This window comes from Mustela lutreola, chromosome 10 (assembly GCF_030435805.1).
Source record: "Mustela lutreola isolate mMusLut2 chromosome 10, mMusLut2.pri, whole genome shotgun sequence".
NCBI lineage: Eukaryota > Metazoa > Chordata > Mammalia > Carnivora > Mustelidae > Mustela > Mustela lutreola.
In genome coordinates this window covers 115,974,477-115,992,964 of record NC_081299.1, presented here as the reverse complement: position 1 = coordinate 115,992,964, position 18,488 = coordinate 115,974,477, and the positions used below count along the sequence as shown (strand labels likewise).

General features: G+C 45.5%; 1 long non-coding RNA gene across 1 annotated transcript; it reads left to right on the top strand.

The window, feature by feature from the left end:
* The first annotated feature begins 5,667 nt into the window (after positions 1–5,667).
* Positions 5,668–8,094, top strand: LOC131810125 (uncharacterized). Its single transcript, XR_009345425.1, has 3 exons — positions 5,668–5,906; positions 7,245–7,387; positions 7,470–8,094. It is a non-coding gene; the product is annotated as an uncharacterized LOC131810125 (long non-coding RNA).
* The last annotated feature ends 10,394 nt before the right edge of the window (positions 8,095–18,488 follow it).

Below are 18,488 nucleotides of genomic sequence, written 5' to 3'. Positions count from 1 at the left end.
AGGTCCTGTGGGATGGCTGCTAATTTTTCTGTACGACTGGAGATGAAGTCATATGTTGAGATGGAAGAGGAAGGCTACATGTGATGTCAGTAGCACACCCATGTAAATGGTCTAATTTATCTGTTATGTCACTTTCTCCCCCTACTACCAATACCTTATGTCCTGCTCATCTATTATTTGGCTGTCAACCCAAAGGATTTTCATATTTCTAAGCCGACAAAGTATGATGTTGCCAGTGCCTCTGCCCCAGGTGACCCTTCCCCATCTGCCATTCCTGCACTTTGATCACCTACCTCTTTTGCATACCTTTCCCCTTCTATTTCTCATTAGATCTCATAAACATGACTTTTTAAACAGTCTCCTGCCACCAGTCAGCTCGAACTCAACAGATATGACCATGCAACTTCCTGCTGTAAACCTGACTGCAGCTCTACCGTGAAGACTGCATCAACGTGGACCCCTCAATGTATGCAGTGTCCAAGGTGCAACCCGCAGCCCCACCACATCTCCCTTTCTACCATCTCAGTCTCATTCCAAAATGTGCCAAACAAGACACCTATGTAGAAATACAACCCCGACAGCAAGCTCTCCACTCATTTCTGCCTCGGAACTGTAACTTAACAAAACATCTCTCTGACGGAAACACAAATTGCATATAACCTTTATCTCCAGCTCCCACATAGAAGATCAATACCACTTTACACAGAACAGCTGTTCCATGTATTTTCCTTCTATGTATGAAGGGGTCACGTTCATTAACACTACAAATTGTACATTATATTCAGAAATGTCAGAGCCTTGAAAGAATATGGAATTGCTGGCATTCTAGCCACTTTCCCAGTTTGCTCTCTTCCTACCTCTAAGTCCTACTTTAGAAGTGCTATTTTGAGATTTCTATTTTCCGAAGCTGCTTTGACCAAAGGCATTCTGTCAGCTCAGAGTGAGAAAGATGGCGGGGCGAGGAAGTGCAGGAAAATGCTAGTGTTAGGCCCAAAGAAAGCCTGACTAAGTCCAAAGACAGACAAGCTAAAGAGACTTCCGTGCTTTGAGGTTCTTTAAGTCTGTGTGTGTGCCTTTTCTTCTTCCAATGACCTCTCTCCTCATCATGTGTCCTTCATTAACAAAAGGTTTCTGGATCCGAGAATTCACGCTGTGCGCTCCTTCAGACACTCCATTCAATTTACACCTTTTATTACAGTGGCTTAACATCACCATACAAGAACAAGAGTACAATATACCTTCGTCTAGGCATCCCTACATATTAAAAATGATATGGCCACACCGCAGAGGATTCAGACATAAGCACTTTTAAAGCCAGAGTTTGGGAGATGTGATCTGAATGCAAGTATCAAAAAGGAACTAGCTGGTTAACCCAAAAAAGAAAAATACATATTATGACTTGAAGCCATAAAAAAGTAAGAAATTCAAACTCTTTTCAGAATTTTAGGTACCTACAGAGCCAAAACTTTTTAACACTGAAACCAGCTACTAAATCCCAATCCTTAGAAATTAAACATATACGTTTTGATAGTTTAAGTACAGACCCAGAGGGATACAGAAAACAGATAAAGCTCCTCCTGGCTCTGATTCAAACCTTGGGACATTTTCAAGGCTATGTCTGATGAACCTTTCCTGTCAGTAAAGTCTTTTCAGTTTAAATTTCTATTCTGTAAGTTTATGTCCTACAGTTATCTGCTGCCAGCTTCAGGCTGACCTCACCAAGAGAAGTAGGGCAACTTTAGAAAAGGAGCTTGGTATGCTTTGTAGTACTGGACCAGAACCAGTAACGACAGTACAGTCTTTCAGATTTCTCATTCCGGGAGCTTAAGACGAAAGTCAGGCATAAACGTTAGGTTAAGTGCCTTTTTGACCCGATTCCTGGTAAGTACGTGTATTCAGAGATGTGTTCAACGCACAGTCGCTCAGCTTCTAGGCACAAGGCACTGGGAGGCTTCTGTCAGGCCGGGGGAGCGGCGGTCTGACTGTGCCACACGGTACCAGAGGCGGGTCCTACGCGTCCGGGGCTTTTACGTTTAGTTCAAAACCACTTGCCCTGAACTTTCAGGCCTTTTCATTCAATGTGCACGATTTCACAGGAGTGCTTTCTCCAGGCTGCACCTAGCCCACCCGAGGCCAAGAGACTCACTGCGAAGTGCAGTGAGGTCCCCGCTGAGGACCCGTCCGGGGCGGGGACAGCCCAGGAAGCCCGCAGGAGAAGCCCGAGGAGAGGCCCCGGAGGGCCAAGGAGGGCAGGCCACCCAGGGCCTGGCTCCGGGGAGCAGAGCCCAGGCATGCACCTTCATGAACTCGTCCTTGTCGAAGCAGAGCGAGTCCGGCCCCTTGGGCAGGTTCATCTTACTTCTCTCCATCCCGCCGACTGCCGCCTCTCAGCACCGACACTCGAGCGAGGAGGAAAGGTAGGAGGCTGCGCTCCCCGACGCTACCAGTGAAGCCACGGCGTTTCCACCACACAGAAGGCACCGCTTCCTCCAACATGGCAGCGCCCCCGCCCGGCCAATGAAAGAGGACGCCGCAGGCCCGCCTGCGCCTGCCTCCGCCAAGAGAGGCGCGCAGGCCCTACTGTTGAGCCAGCAGGTGATGCTGCCCCCATGCGGCGGAGGGCGACACTACAACCTCGCCTACGTTTCTGCAGGGCAGCCCCGACGCTGTTGATGCACGGTGAGGGGGAGAAGGGAGGGCGGGGAGGGTCAGGGGCGCTCCCTCCCCACCTCGCCCTTTCCCTCGGAAAATCGGCCTGCGAATCTCTTCCAGGACCTTCTCCCGAGATTGTCCCGGGGGAAGCATAGCCGTGGCAGGATGCTGGCCCTTTACTTCTGCGGCCGGTTGTCCAGAGAGGGGGGCGCGTCCGGGTGTCAGGCCTCCTGTCTCTGGGTGCCGCCGCTGCAGCCGCCTGGGCGCGGAGGCCTCTGTGGGAACCCGGCTCCCGCCCTTAGCCCCTGCACCCACCCGCGAGCGTGGCTTCTCCCCCGCTGAGCTTGGCTCCAGCGATCTGTAGGGAGGAAGGTGGTCAGCTGGCAGCCTCGGGTCGTCTGGGCCGCTCCCAGCTCCACTTCAGCTCAGCTGCGGGGCGGCCACAAGTTTGGGTTCTCAGAGCTCTTAAAGAATCACCTCGCTACCGGCCGGCCGACAAAACGCAGCCGACAAGTAGAAGTGCGAGCATGTTTATGTCCAGTCCACTCTAGAATGGGCGGAATCGTGTGTTTGTGGCTAGCGTTGGTTCGATAGCCACACCTGCCCCCAATTTCCGAGACCCCCTCCTCCTCCTGCCGTCCACCCCACATTTATTTTGAGATTTTTCTTTCCTCTTCCCTTGCTCTTTCTCCCACTGTCCTCCCCTTTAGTGGGAATGTCATGGTCAAATGATGATTCATTTCTCTTTTTTTTCTCCATGACACTCTGACAGCTCAAACCACAGATCTCACGTGCGCCCTTCAGGCTGCAGCTTTGCTGTAATAGCCCAGGACTGGGCTGCCCCTCCCAATGCTGTGATCTCCCAGAGATAGCATGAGCAGTCCTTAGAAAGGGATGGGACACAGCAAGACAATGGCTTGCAGTGAGTCTTGCATTCGAGTCACTCCAAACGGGAAACTGGTCACTTTTTTTAAAAAACGTGAGTACAGGGATGCCTGGGTGGCTCACTTGGTTAAGCAGCTGCCTTCGGCTCAGGTCATGATACCAGCATCCTCAGATCGAGTCCCACATCGGGCTCCTTGCTCAGCAGGGAGCCTGTTTCTCCCTCTGCCTCTGCCTGCCATTCTGTCTGCCTGTGCTCACTCTCTCCCCCACTCTCTCTCTGATAAATAAATTAAAAAAATCTTTAAAACCTGAGTACAGAATCTGAAACAATACATTCCCTAGCAGTGGGCCTGGCAAGGCCTTGTTTAGGAAAACGTTCGCAGTCAATATCCAGAGACTATGACAGGTAGGATGAGAGCTGGAATCTTATTTGGAGAATCAGAATAAATTGCCAGGGGAGCAACTATGAAAGTGCATTCTATGCCCTGTTGTGGTCATTTGGATATAGGGAATGAAAGCCTCATTATTTGGTCTTTGTTTGTTTACTCTTATTATGAAAATTCTCAAAATGTGTAGAGCAGAAGGATCCCGGCCCTTCCGAGTACTTATCACTCTGCTTCCCCAACTGTTTCATAGGCCCTCCTCCTTCTACTGCCCCCAAAGTGCCTGTATTTTTGTTTTTGGGAGAGAGGGGAGGTCTGGAATATATTTTAAAGTAAATCCCAAACATCACATCATTCCCTGCTCCCCAAATACCTTGGTTTACACATCAAAGAAGGAGGAGGAAGAGGTGGAGGAGGGGAAGACTGAGAAGGAGGAGGGATGAAGAAGAGAGATTTCCGCACAGGCCCACCATGCCAGAATCAATAGGTCTAATAAGCTATTCCGATTGGCTCTGAGAGGCATGACTTTTAGCCTCTCAGACTTTTAGGGCCACAGTGCTAATAAGCGACAAGGGCAAATTCAGGCAGCGCAAACAGCAAGGCCCACACTCATCACCAAGGCACCGAGTGGGGGGGCAAGGGTGCCAGACCGACAGAACAAAGTTGTCTGGGAACCCCACCTGCCCTAGAAGTCCAGATGAGCGAGTAGTTGAACTGTTTTTTGCCTTCATTGTCATTCCTTTCTGAAATTATTGCCGGCCTTTGTTAAAGACATGAACCTGAGCTTGTGCAGCCTGGGGTACTGATCTTGGGGTTGCTGAAGAGAGTAGGTGCCAACAAAGAATGAAAATCCCTGCTACCTGTTCTCCTTCCGAGAGTCAGGAGGGAACAGTCAAGACCCCATACAGTTCACTGCCACGTGGAGCCCTGGCTGTGGCAGTGGCGTGGCCCACCAAAGCCAGGAGCAACAGGCAAGACCCCAGACCCCAAATGCTAATGGAACACCCTGGGGAGGACGAAGGAAAGGCAGAGAGTCAGCGGAAACCTTCCCAAAGGACATTTCCCTCAGTTTCATCTGGGAGCTGACACTCAGCTGGTACACACCCCTTCAGCCACACAAAGTTTGGTGACTAGCCTCTGGCCAGAACCTGCGGTGTGTCTCCCTACCCTGAACCCTTCCTAAGATCCCTACCACGGCCTCGCGATCCAGGCACTGGGCGTGTAACACTTGACTCTGCAGGGGTCCCCAGGCCAGCTTTTGGTTAGTTAGTTGTCCGCGCTGTTAAAGATTTGACTACTGTTACATGTTTGACTCTCGTCTTTGGTGATGGTACCTATTTCATAGGAATTAGAAGCTGGAATCCAGGAAACAGGCTGGAAGATGAAATTAAAAAGTGGATACAAAGCTTCTAATCAGAGCCAGACACAATCGGCGATCAACTATATCCCAGTCTCTCCCCTCTTCTCTGATCTGTACTTTCCTTAATGAGGAATGAGACTTTAAGTTGACTTTTTTTTATCTTCAAGTCTCTCTCTCTCTATCGATTCCCTAACTTCCCTCTCTTGCCTTCATTTCATCCTAGAACTTGTGCCCACGACTTCTTTTCTAAGTAAATATTAACCTCCTTTGACTCTGAATCTCTGGAAAATTCTCAGTTCCCTATTTTCGCTGGCACTGTGACAGGTCCTCATTTCTCCTTCCCACTCCTCTCTATTTATAGTTTTCACATTTTTTTTGGCAGGTTGGCTACAGAACACTCAAAAATTGCAAAGAGAAATACTGTGTTCTGGAAATTCGCCCGAGCATTTTTTTCCAATATCGTCCTTATGCTCTTCTGATCCTCTCTTGAACTGTTGGACTAAAGCAGCTGACGCTTCCACCAGCAACCAGAGTCATCCTGTCCACTACTGTGGGAACAGAGGGTTTCCATTTGGAACTGCAGACTGAGCCTAAAGTCTGGTGGCCCTTTGGTGCCAGGATAGCAGGTATGGGATGGGTGGGACATGGAGGACAAGCATCATGGTAGAGGTCTCCATTCGACCAGGAAAGCTCACAATGAGCCAACAGGTACATTTCAACATCTTCTGTATTTTCCTTATAACCTGTTTCATTCCAGAGTGGATTTGAGATCATTTAGTTTGATTCTTAAATGTTTCCCATTCCAACCGGAAACAGACTCATCCTACAGGCTCCCAAATTCTGCCTCATCTTCCTAATCAGTTAGTACCCCAAATTGGGTATGATAGTGCCAGAACATTCTTCCATGTGTATTTTATAACAGACTAGTATTTTATTAGTTTTTTTCAAACTAATAAGAATGATAAGGGTAACTTTTTTTTCTTTTAAAGCATAGGCAAAATCACGAAAGACATTGAAATGAACCTAAAAGATTATAGTGTCTTCCAAGGGAAAACAGGTGTTGTCTCATGTACCCTTCTGGGCTGACCAATTCTATGGGATATTCTGTGCCTTTCTTGTCTTTGAGCTATTTTGCAACTCTATAGATTGTACATAATTGATGTGGATGCAGATGATCTTGTCTAGCTATATGTAAATGAATTTTGTCCACTGGAAGTACAGTTGACCCCCTTTCCTTTGGTAGAAGGCAGTTTTGCATCCATTTGCATTCTATTTGCATATCTATTTGCATCTATCAAAGCAAATTCGTTTAAGTATTACTGATTGTATATGTGTCTGCCTTGAGATTCTTGCTTGAAGTGGTGGTAACATCTTAGTGGTTCCCGAGCTAATGAATGAATTAAACAAAATCCCTTCAGGCATTCATCTCATATTTGTAAAATGGTCCTTATTTAATCTTTTCGAGAAAATGATACACTAGCAAACCATGACAAGATTCTGGTAAATGAAAAGTGCAATGAAATCAAATCGGAATGAATTTTAGAATTACCTTCAATGTGGCCCACGCTATGCCAGAGGCAGAGAATGATTGAATCTCAAAGACATGACTTCTGGCCCCCAGGAGTTACAGTAATCTGTGTCAACATTGGCATGCCTGAGAAATGCATGTGACATTCCCATCAGGGTTTCCCCGGGGGTTCAGTTAACCTTTCTCTTCCAAGCTACCCTCTCTTGTAGTGATATCAACTGTGCCCTTGGTTTCAGCTCCCATTCCCTAGCCAACATCTCTCCCACTGATACACGACCATCTGTTTCTTTCCTACCCACCAGGCCCGTGTAACTGACTACCTACTCATGCTATTTCACTGATGTTCCACCTATGCCTCAAAACCCAGCATGTTCAAAACTTGATTCATCATCGTTTGTGAAAGAATGGCTTATCCTCTTTTGCTTTGTTTCTTTAGAAATGATTCTACCAATGCCAGCGGCATGCACCAGAAACCAGGAAGGAATCATACAGCTGAGCCAACCTGCTGTACTTTAAAACACTTGACCACAATTCTCCAGTGGATACTCAACCCTGGCTTCAAACTCCCTTGTCTCTCCGGTGAGTTTGCTTTCCCTCCTTCAAGACTTGCCTCAACAATCCCTACCCCTACCTCTTCTGAACTATGTCACCTCACTCCCAGCTCCTGTCCTAGGGATGAGGGAGCAGAAGGCAAGCTTAGGACAAAGCAGAAACTGGCACCCTACACCCTCTCCCCATGCCATATGTGTAACATTCCTCATGCACTCCTGGCTGCCCTAAAGGAAAAACGATGCTTAACTGATAGAGATCCCAGTCCTGCAGGACAGGAGTATCCCTCCATCTACGAATGTCCTAGTGACTTACAAGGAAGGAAGAAGCTTTCTCATCAATAGCCTGACTTCCAGAGACCCATACCTCAGTTTCCGGAAGCCCTAACATCACCCTCCCCTCCATAAAATTGAGGGAGGCTAAGGGGGAGGGAAGTGTAATAAAACTGAATTTCTTCTAAGCCCAAATCCCACTGACAAGGATGTGTGATAGAAGGAATGTAACATATCTCCAGGAAACTCCTGACTGTCTTCATGCTTTCCCTCATTAGAGGCAAAAACAGCCTTGACTTGACAATAACCAGGTCTCCCTTATCCTGAAATTCTTCTTTAGCATATGACAGTCCTTCTGGACACCCCCTTTGTCCTCACCTTCCTCAGCTCCCAGTCAACCATGCCTCTGTCTGAGCAGCTCTTTCTGCCCTTGGGTCCTGTCCCTGTGTTTTAATAAAACCACCATTAGCACCTAAGACGTCTCAAGAATCCTTTCTTGGTCATCGGCTCTGGACCTCACCCCACCAAACCTCACCTGTGTTCCAAAACTTCATCACTAGTGTCACACTTCAAGAAAATAAAAGCCCTTTGTGCAGGAATTCCCTTATCTTACCACCACCCAATCAAATCTACACCTACATTTGTATCCATTTTTAATTTGTTTTTAGACATTTACTCAACAAATATTTAGTCAGTACCTACTGTGTGCTACACACTGCCCTGAGTGTTTGTAAATCTGTGGCGAACGACACAAAAAAGTCCCTGGCATCATGGAATTTACATGGTAATTGGAGAAATGTACAAGAAACACAGAAAGAGTTGAAGACAGAGCAGGTTTATTGAGAAGAGCAGACATCCCCAGCTAGGGTTTGTTCTTCCTTGTGCCTGGGATTTGTTCCTTCCAGCCCTCTCCAGGACTCCACTCCCAGGGCCAATATCAAGTTCTTGTTCCAATGGATCCTTCCAGTCAGAAGACAAATGACCTTTTTCTTAAAAACAAAAGGAAAAAACACAAAACAAAGACTTCCTTTAACCTTCTACCTTCCTATAACAACCTCCATATTTCTCTCCCCACCTCATTCCCAGCATAGCTTGTAAAATATTTGTCTACACCTGTGGGTGTAGGGTACCATGTCCCCAAGGGTAGTTGAAAAAATCTCTATAAAGAATCCTCATGTGCAGGTCATTTTAAGGGAGTCCATTTCCAGATCCAAACTCCATGTGTACTCTGTAGGATAGGTGATATGCCCATTCTTGGGTCTGATATCAGGATACTCCTCTCCTTCCTGGAAGATCAAGACACTCCTCTCAGATCTTATTAGAGTGTAGGACTTGGGCTGATAACAAAGTTGAAATACCAGTTTTGTTTCAAATAATGCCCTTCTGTGGGCAGTACTGGGGCTCCACCTTTAGAGCTTCCTCTCCTTATTAAGGGTAAAGGTTAACATCGGAAAGGGGATTAGGGCAGATGTTGGAAGTGCTCAGAATAACAATCAGTTTTGGTTAGTGACACTCATTCCTTCATATTTAAATTAAACTACATATTTTTAGGGATATAATAGGGAAAAACACAAGTAAGGATTTTAATGGTTTCATTCCATTCTAGTATGGTTTGGGAAATAAAATAACAGAAAATGAGACTGTTCTGCCTTTAAAAAAATCAACTTGTAGCAGGCAAATGTTATTCCAATGAAGTCGATCCTTTTCTTTCTCATTTTCTTTTTCAAGAATTATTTATTTATTTGGTAGAGAGAGACACACACACACACACAGAGAACACAAGTAGGGAGAGCGGGGGAGGGAGAAGCAGGCTTCCTGCTGATCAGGAATGTGGGCCTTCATCCCAGGCCCCTGGGATCATGACCTGAGCCAAAGGCAGCTGCTTAGTGACTGAGCCACCCAGGTGCCCTCTATCTCATTTTTTAAATGTTTAATATTTTCAACACCTAGTTAATAAAATATACATATATTGTGATGAAAAGTTTATGATTAAAAAGTTTCAGATGTCCACTTAAAAATGTGCAAGGTGTGTGAATTCTCATAGGCGGTCCATGCACCATAAACGCCTATCAGTAGCAAACGTGGATGTACTCGGTGTCTCTAGGTTCCCGCTTCCTTAGTGCCCTCTTAATCACATGGTTTCTCTTCCTACCATCCTGGACCTGTATTCTCAATTTGCTTCTCTATTTCATCTCTGCCCCTTTGAAGAGCTTGATTCTGGGTCTTCTGTAGCTATGCGTTCGCTCTCTCTCTCTTTCTCTCTCTCCCTCGATCAGGCTTTCACAACCTAGCACTATTGATACCTGGTGGGTGATTCTCTGCTGTGGGGCTGTCCTGTGCCCTGCAGGACAGTTAGCAGCATCTCTGGTCTCTAGCCACTAGATGCCAGAAGCACCCCCCCCCCAAGTGGTGACCACCAAAAATGTCGCCAGATATTGTTCAATCGGCCCTGGGAGCAAAACTCCTTGCCTCCCAGCCCCAGTTTTAAAACCACTGCTTTGGCTGATTCCATTCAGCATCATTGATTTAAGTTCTTTGTAGAAGCTGAAGGCTCTGAAGTTAATGTCTTTAATCCTAATCCGCCCTTGGAGCTGAGAATCACATGGCCAGCTGCCTGCAGCATATTTCTCCATGAATAAGTAACAGGAGTCTTATTTTCACCATGATTTCTATCCTGCTCCCTCCTCACCTACTCCTGTCCCAGTCTCCCCATCTTAGTAAACAGCATCCTCACCTCCTACTGGCTAAAGCCTCAGCCCCTGGGATAAATTCCCCCTTTCCCTTTTCTCGTATCTAATCCATCAGCAAAACCAACTGATTTGACCTCCAAAACAGAAGTCAGACTTGCTCACTGCTCTTTATATCCATTGCTCCCATTTGAATCCAAACCCTGAAATTTTTTTTTGCACATCAGACACTGTTAACAGTCATTGGTCCCACGACTACACCTACACAGATATTTTACAAGATCGCTAATCACCACCAAGTTGCCAGATCCAATGATTAACTTTCAGATCTAAATGAATCAACCTGTCAGTCCTATAGACATAGAACCTCCTCCACTTCTCTGGAAATATTCTATCTTTTTCATCGTGATGTTGGCTCTCCCTTCCTCTTCCACACTGGTCAGTGATTATGGCTCCTTTCCTGGCTGGGTTTTTTTGAGCTTCCTGACCTTTAGACATCAGTCCTGTGCTCAGGGACTCGGACCTTCTGCTTGAGTTTTCTGTTGTGTTAAAAAAAATTCAACTGAGTACATTTTAAAGAACCTACTGGCTTTATTCAATGATTCACGAAATGGGCAGCATCCTGCTTGCAGACTGAAAGGAGCTCGGAGGAGCAGTACAAAACGAAAGACTTTTATAGGCAGAAGAGAGGAGGAGCAAGGAAGTCACGTCAGGCAAACAAGGCAGGTTGGTTATGGCCAGGTGACTTGGCTTCTGGGGATGGCAGGGGTCCGAGGGAGTGGGGATCAGGTGGTGTCTGCTTGCCTGGGCTCAGATTCCATTTCTGGGACAGCTGAAATCATAATTAAGTCTGGTTTGGGGGACATGGGGCTTAGCATAAGCAACTCCATTTTGGGCCTCTTGTTTTGTTTTTAATAGTTACTTCATAACAAATAATAACAAGTTTAGTAACTTTAAACAGCTGAGTTTACTATCCTACCATCTCTAGCTGTCAGGAGGCCAGAAACAGCTTAACCAGGGTCCTCGGCTCTGGGTCTCACTCAAAGGAGGAGAGAAGGAGCCCACCAAGCTGTGTTCTCACCTGCAGGTTCCACTAGGGAAGGCTCTGCTTCCAAACTCACTCGGGTTGTTGGAAGAACTCATTTCCTTGTAGCTGTGTGATTTGGGGGGCAGCCCATGCTGGGGTGGGCCAGAGAGATTCTCCAGGCTATTAACTGTAAACCATCCTCAGCCCCCAGAGGCTGCTTGCAGTTTCCTGCCATATAACTCTCTCCACAGGTGATTCTGAATTTGGCTCTTTGCTTCTTCAAGTCCAGGACAGCCTCTCACTCCAATCAGTAAAACAGTCTGATTTAATATAATGAGATCATAATAGTGACATCTTCTTACCTTGCCAAATTCTACTGGTTAAAAGCAAGTCCTAAGTCCCATACACACTCCCATCCATACTCACAGGACAAATACCAGGGGACAGATATCATGAAGCTGCCTTATCATGTTGCCAAACACACCTCTGTCCATACTCACTGCGTAGGTAAGCCCACTTCTTCTCAGGGCTTGAACCCTATGTCCTAACGGTGTTCATATTTGTGCCTCCAGCCTGGGTCTCACCCATGAATGGCAGACTCGTGTGTTCAGCTGCTGGTTGGGCATCCCCATGTGGATGCAACGACCATCTCCAGAACCAAACACCTGTTGCCCATCAAACTTGCTTCTCCCGTCGTCTTTCCCATCTTACCAAGTGGTAACGTCACTGTTCCAGGGCCTCAGGCTCCCAAAATTGTAAAATCATCCCAACTCTTGTCTTTTCCGCACACTCCACCCTTAATATATTTACAAATCCTGCGTGTTTTGTCTTCAATATACACCCAGAATCTCCCCCCTTCTCCCCACCCCTGCATCTACTGCTCTGGTCTGGGCCAATACCCCTTCTCACCCAGATCAGTGGTCCTCAACCAGGAGAGTTTTGTGTACCTGCTCCTCCGCAGGGGATTTTGACAGGGTCTGGACACACTTTTCGTTGTCACAACTTGAGAGTGGGAAAGGGCGCTCCTGCGATCTAGTGGTCAGTGCACAGGACAGCTCCCCATAACAAAAATTAATGTGGCCCGAAATGTCAGCAGTATAGAAATCTCAGTCTACATTAATGCAAGAAGCATCCCCACCCCACAACCCCGCAAGTCCGTTCTGCACACAGCAGCCTGAGTGATTCTTTTCTTTTCTCTTTAAGATTTTATTTATTTATTTGACAGAGCGAGAGAGAGATCCATGTAGGCAGAGAGGCAGGCAGTGGGAAAGGGAGAATCAGGCTCCCTGATGAGCAGAGAGCCCAATGCGGGGCTTGATGCCAGGACCCCAAGACCATGAACTGAGCTGAAGGCAGAGGCTTAACCCACTGAGCCACCCAGGCGCCCCGATCCTTTTCTAATCAAAATCAAGTCAAGCCTCTTCAAAACCATCCAAGCTCTTCTCAGCTGGCACAAATTTAAAGGCAAATCTTTACAATGGCCTTCAAGACTTTATGTGATCTGACCCCACTACCTTCCTTACCTACCTCCTACCACTTGCCGTCTTGCTCATTTTTTGCCCAGCATTATTGGTCGCTGTGTCATTCTTTAAACACACCAGATGTGCTCCCACCTTGGGCTTACTGTTTGCTTTGTGTTGGATGCTCTTCTGAAACAGCACAACTGCTTGTTCCTTAATTTCCTCCAGGTCTTTCCTCAAATGAGGGAGACTTCCCTGACACAGTCCCATAGAAAATACCAACCTGCTCCCCTAATCCCCACACCCCATGTCCACTCACTCAGCTTATTTTCCTTCCTAACCCACATCAACCCCTGATATGTATGTGTATTTATTTGCTTCATTTCTCACTCAACAACTAAAATGAAAACTCCAAGAGGACATCAAATTTATTTTGTCTCTTGTTAACTATTCTGTCTTTAGGGTTTAGAACAGTACCTGACACATAGTAGATGTTCTGTAAATATTGGAGAATTATTTGTTACTATCTTTGCCTTTTCTCTATCCATTCTTTACACAGCAGCCAAAAATGACATTTTAAAAATGCAAAAGGAATCCCATGGCCACCCTCCACCCACCAGTGTAAAACCCTTCAACGGCTTTTCGTTGTGCTCAAGCCGCAGCTGACATTCTACAGCCCAGGCCAGATTAAGCTTTCAGAGTTCTTTTTTTTTTTTTTTTTTAATTTTTTATTTTTTATAAACATATATTTTTATCCCCAGGGGTACAGGTCTGTGAATCACCAGGTTTACACACTTCACAGCACTCACCAAAGCACATACCCTCCCCAATGTCCATATTCCCACCCCCTTCTCCCAAACACCCTCCCCACAGCAACCCTCAGTTTGTTTTGTGAGATTAAGAGTTATTTATGGTTTGTCTCCCTCCCAATCCCATCTTGTTTCATTGATTCTTCTCCTACCCACTTAAGCCCCCATGTTGCATCACCACTTCCTCATAGCAGGGAGATCATATGATAGTTGTCTTTTTCTCTGCTTGACTTATTTCACTAAGCATGATACGCTCTAGTTCCATCCATGTTGTCGCAAATGGCAAGATTTCATTTCTTTTGATGGCTGCATAGTATTCCATTGTGTATATATACCACATCTTCTTGATCCATTCATCTGTTGATGGACATCTAGGTTCTTTCCATAGTTTGGCTATTGTGGACATTGCTGCTATAAACATTCGGGTGCATGTGCCCCTTTGGATCACTACGTTTGTATCTAAAAAATAGAAATGGAAGGAAAACTTCCAAAGTCATTTTATGAGGCCAGCATCACCTTGATCCCAAAACCAGACAAGGATCCCACCAAAAAAGAGAGCTATAGACCGATATCCTTGATGAACACAGATGCGAAAATACTCAACAAAATACTAGCCAATAGGATTCAACAGTACATTAAAAAGATTATCCACCACGACCAAGTGGGATTTATTCCAGGGCTGCAAGGTTGGTTCAACATCCGCAAATCAGTCAATGTGATACAACACATCAATAAAAGAAAGAACAAGAACCATATGATACTCTCAATAGATGCTGAAAAAGCATTTGACAAAGTACAACATCCCTTCCTGATCAAAACACTTCAAAGTGTAGGGATAGAGGGCACATACCTCAATATCATCAAAGCCATCTATGAAAAACCCACCGCAAATATCATTCTCAATGGAGAAAAACTGAAAGCTTTTCCGCTAAGGTCAGGAACACGGCAGGGATGTCCATTATCACCACTGCTATTCAACATCGTACTAGAGGTCCTAGCCTCAGCAATCAGACAACAAAAGGAAATTAAAGGCATCCAAATCGGCAAAGAAGAAGTCAAATTATCACTCTTCGCAGATGATATGATACTATATGTGGAAAACCCAAAAGACTCCACTCCAAAACTGCTAGAACTTATACAGGAATTCAGTAAAGTGTCAGGATATAAAATCAATGCACAGAAATCAGTTGCATTTCTCTACACCAACAGCAAGACAGAAGAAAGAGATATTAAGGAGTCAATCCCATTTACAATTGCATCCAAAACCATAAGATACCTAGGAATAAACCTAACCAAAGAGACACAGAATCTATACTCAGAAAACTATAAAGTACTCATGAAAGAAATTGAGGAAGACACAAAGAAATGGAAAAATGTTCCATGCTCCTGGATTGGAAGAATAAATATTGTGAAAATGTCTATGCTACCTAAAGCAATCTACACATTTAATGCAATTCCTATCAAAGTACCATCCATCTTTTTCAAAGAAATGGAACAAATAATTCTAAAATTTATATGGAACCAGAAAAGACCTCGAATAGCCAAAGGGATATTGAAAAAGAAAGCCAACGTTGGTGGCATCACAATTCCGGACTTCAAGCTCTATTACAAAGCTGTCATCATCAAGACAGCATGGTACTGGCACAAAAACAGACACATAGATCAATGGAACAGAATAGAGAGCCCAGAAATAGACCCTCAACTCTATGGTCAACTAATCTTCGACAAAGCAGGAAAGAATGTCCAATGGAAAAAAGACAGCCTTTTCAATAAATGGTGCTGGGAAAATTGGACAGCCACATGCAGAAAAATTAAATTGGACCATTTCCTTACACCACACACAAAAATAGACTCAAAATGGATGAAGGACCTCAATGTACGAAAGGAATCCATCAAAATCCTTGAGGAGAACACGGGCAGCAACCTCTTCGACCTCTGCCGCAGCAACATCTTCCTAGGAACAACGCAAAAGGCAAGGGAAGCAAGGGAAAAAATGAACTACTGGGATTTCATCAAGATCAAAAGCTTTTGCACAGCAAAGGAAACAGTTAACAAAATCAAAAGACAACTGACAGAATGGGAGAAGATATTTGCAAACGACATATCAGATAAAGGACTAGTGTCTAGAATCTATAAAGAACTTAGCAAACTCAACACCCAAAGAACAAATAATCCAATCAAGAAATGGGCAGAAGACATGAACAGACATTTCTGCAAAGAAGACATCCAGATGGCCAACAGACACATGAAAAAGTGCTCCATATCACTTGGCATCAGGGAAATACAAATCAAAACCACAATGAGATATCACCTCACACCAGTCAGAATGGCTAAAATCAACAAGTCAGGAAATGACAGATGCTGGCGAGGATGCGGAGAAAGGGGAACCCTCCTACACTGTTGGTGGGAATGCAAGCTGGTGCAGCCACTCTGGAAAACAGCATGGAGGTTCCTCAAAATGTTGAAAATGGAACTGCCCTATGACCCAGCAATTGCACTATTGGGTATTTACCCTAAAGATACAAATGTAGTGATCCAAAGGGACACATGCACCCGAATGTTTATAGCAGCAATGTCCACAATAGCCAAACTATGGAAAGAACCTAGATGTCCATCAACAGATGAATGGATCAAGAAGATGTGGTATATATACACAATGGAATACTATGCAGCCATCAAAAGAAATGAAATCTTGCCATTTGCAACAACATGGATGGAACTAGAGCGTATCATGCTTAGCGAAATAAGTCAAGCAGAGAAAGACAACTATCATATGATCTCCCTGATATGAGGAAGTGGTGATGCAACATGGAGGCTTAAGTGGGTAGAAGAATAAATGAAACAAGATGGGATTGGGAGGGAGACAAACCATAAGTGACTCTTAATCTCACAAAACAAACTGAGGGTTGCCGGGGGGAGGGGGTTGGGGAGAAGGGGGTGGGATTATGGACATTGGGGAGGGTATGTGATTTGGTGAGTGCTGTGAAGTGTGTAAACCTGGTGATTCACAGACCTGGGGATAAAAATATATGTATATAAAAAATATATGTTTATAAAAAAAAAATAATAATAATAACAAGTTTAGTAACTTTAAACAGCTGAGTTTACTATCCTACCATCTCTAGCTGTCAGGAGGCCAGAAACAGCTTAACCAGGGTCCTTGGCTCTGGGTCTCACTCAAAGGAGGAGAGAAGGAGCCCACCAAGCTGTGTTCTCACCTGCAGGTTCCACTAGGGAAGGCTCTGCTTCCAAACTCACTCGGGTTGTTGGAAGAACTCATTTCCTTGTAGCTGTGTGATTTGGGGGGCAGCCCATGCTGGGGTGGGCCAGAGAGATTCTCCAGGCTATTAACTGTAAACCATCCTCAGCCCCCAGAGGCTGCTTGCAGTTTCCTGCCATATAACTCTCTCCACAGGTGATTCTGAATTTGGCTCTTTGCTTCTTCAAGTCCAGGACAGCCTCTCACTCCAATCAGTAAAACAGTCTGATTTAATATAATGAGATCATAATAGTGACATCTTCTTACCTTGCCAAATTCTACTGGTTAAAAGCAAGTCCTAAGTCCCATACACACTCCCATCCATACTCACAGGACAAATACCAGGGGACAGATATCATGAAGCTGCCTTATCATGTTGCCAAACACACCTCTGTCCATACTCACTGCGTAGGTAAGCCCACTTCTTCTCAGGGCTTGAACCCTATGTCCTAACGGTGTTCATATTTGTGCCTCCAGCCTGGGTCTCACCCATGAATGGCAGACTCGTGTGTTCAGCTGCTGGTTGGGCATCCCCATGTGGATGCAACGACCATCTCCAGAACCAAACACCTGTTGCCCATCAAACTTGCTTCTCCCGTCGTCTTTCCCATCTTACCAAGTGGTAACGTCACTGTTCCAGGGCCTCAGGCTCCCAAAATTGTAAAATCATCCCAACTCTTGTCTTTTCCGCACACTCCACCCTTAATATATTTACAAATCCTGCGTGTTTTGTCTTCAATATACACCCAGAATCTCCCCCCTTCTCCCCACCCCTGCATCTACTGCTCTGGTCTGGGCCAATACCCCTTCTCACCCAGATCAGTGGTCCTCAACCAGGAGAGTTTTGTGTACCTGCTCCTCCGCAGGGGATTTTGACAGGGTCTGGACACACTTTTCGTTGTCACAACTTGAGAGTGGGAAAGGGCGCTCCTGCGATCTAGTGGTCAGTGCACAGGACAGCTCCCCATAACAAAAATTAATGTGGCCCGAAATGTCAGCAGTATAGAAATCTCAGTCTACATTAATGCAAGAAGCATCCCCACCCCACAACCCCGCAAGTCCGTTCTGCACACAGCAGCCTGAGTGATTCTTTTCTTTTCTCTTTAAGATTTTATTTATTTATTTGACAGAGCGAGAGAGAGATCCATGTAGGCAGAGAGGCAGGCAGTGGGAAAGGGAGAATCAGGCTCCCTGATGAGCAGAGAGCCCAATGCGGGGCTTGATGCCAGGACCCCAAGACCATGAACTGAGCTGAAGGCAGAGGCTTAACCCACTGAGCCACCCAGGCGCCCCGATCCTTTTCTAATCAAAATCAAGTCAAGCCTCTTCAAAACCATCCAAGCTCTTCTCAGCTGGCACAAATTTAAAGGCAAATCTTTACAATGGCCTTCAAGACTTTATGTGATCTGACCCCACTACCTTCCTTACCTACCTCCTACCACTTGCCGTCTTGCTCATTTTTTGCCCAGCATTATTGGTCGCTGTGTCATTCTTTAAACACACCAGATGTGCTCCCACCTTGGGCTTACTGTTTGCTTTGTGTTGGATGCTCTTCTGAAACAGCACAACTGCTTGTTCCTTAATTTCCTCCAGGTCTTTCCTCAAATGAGGGAGACT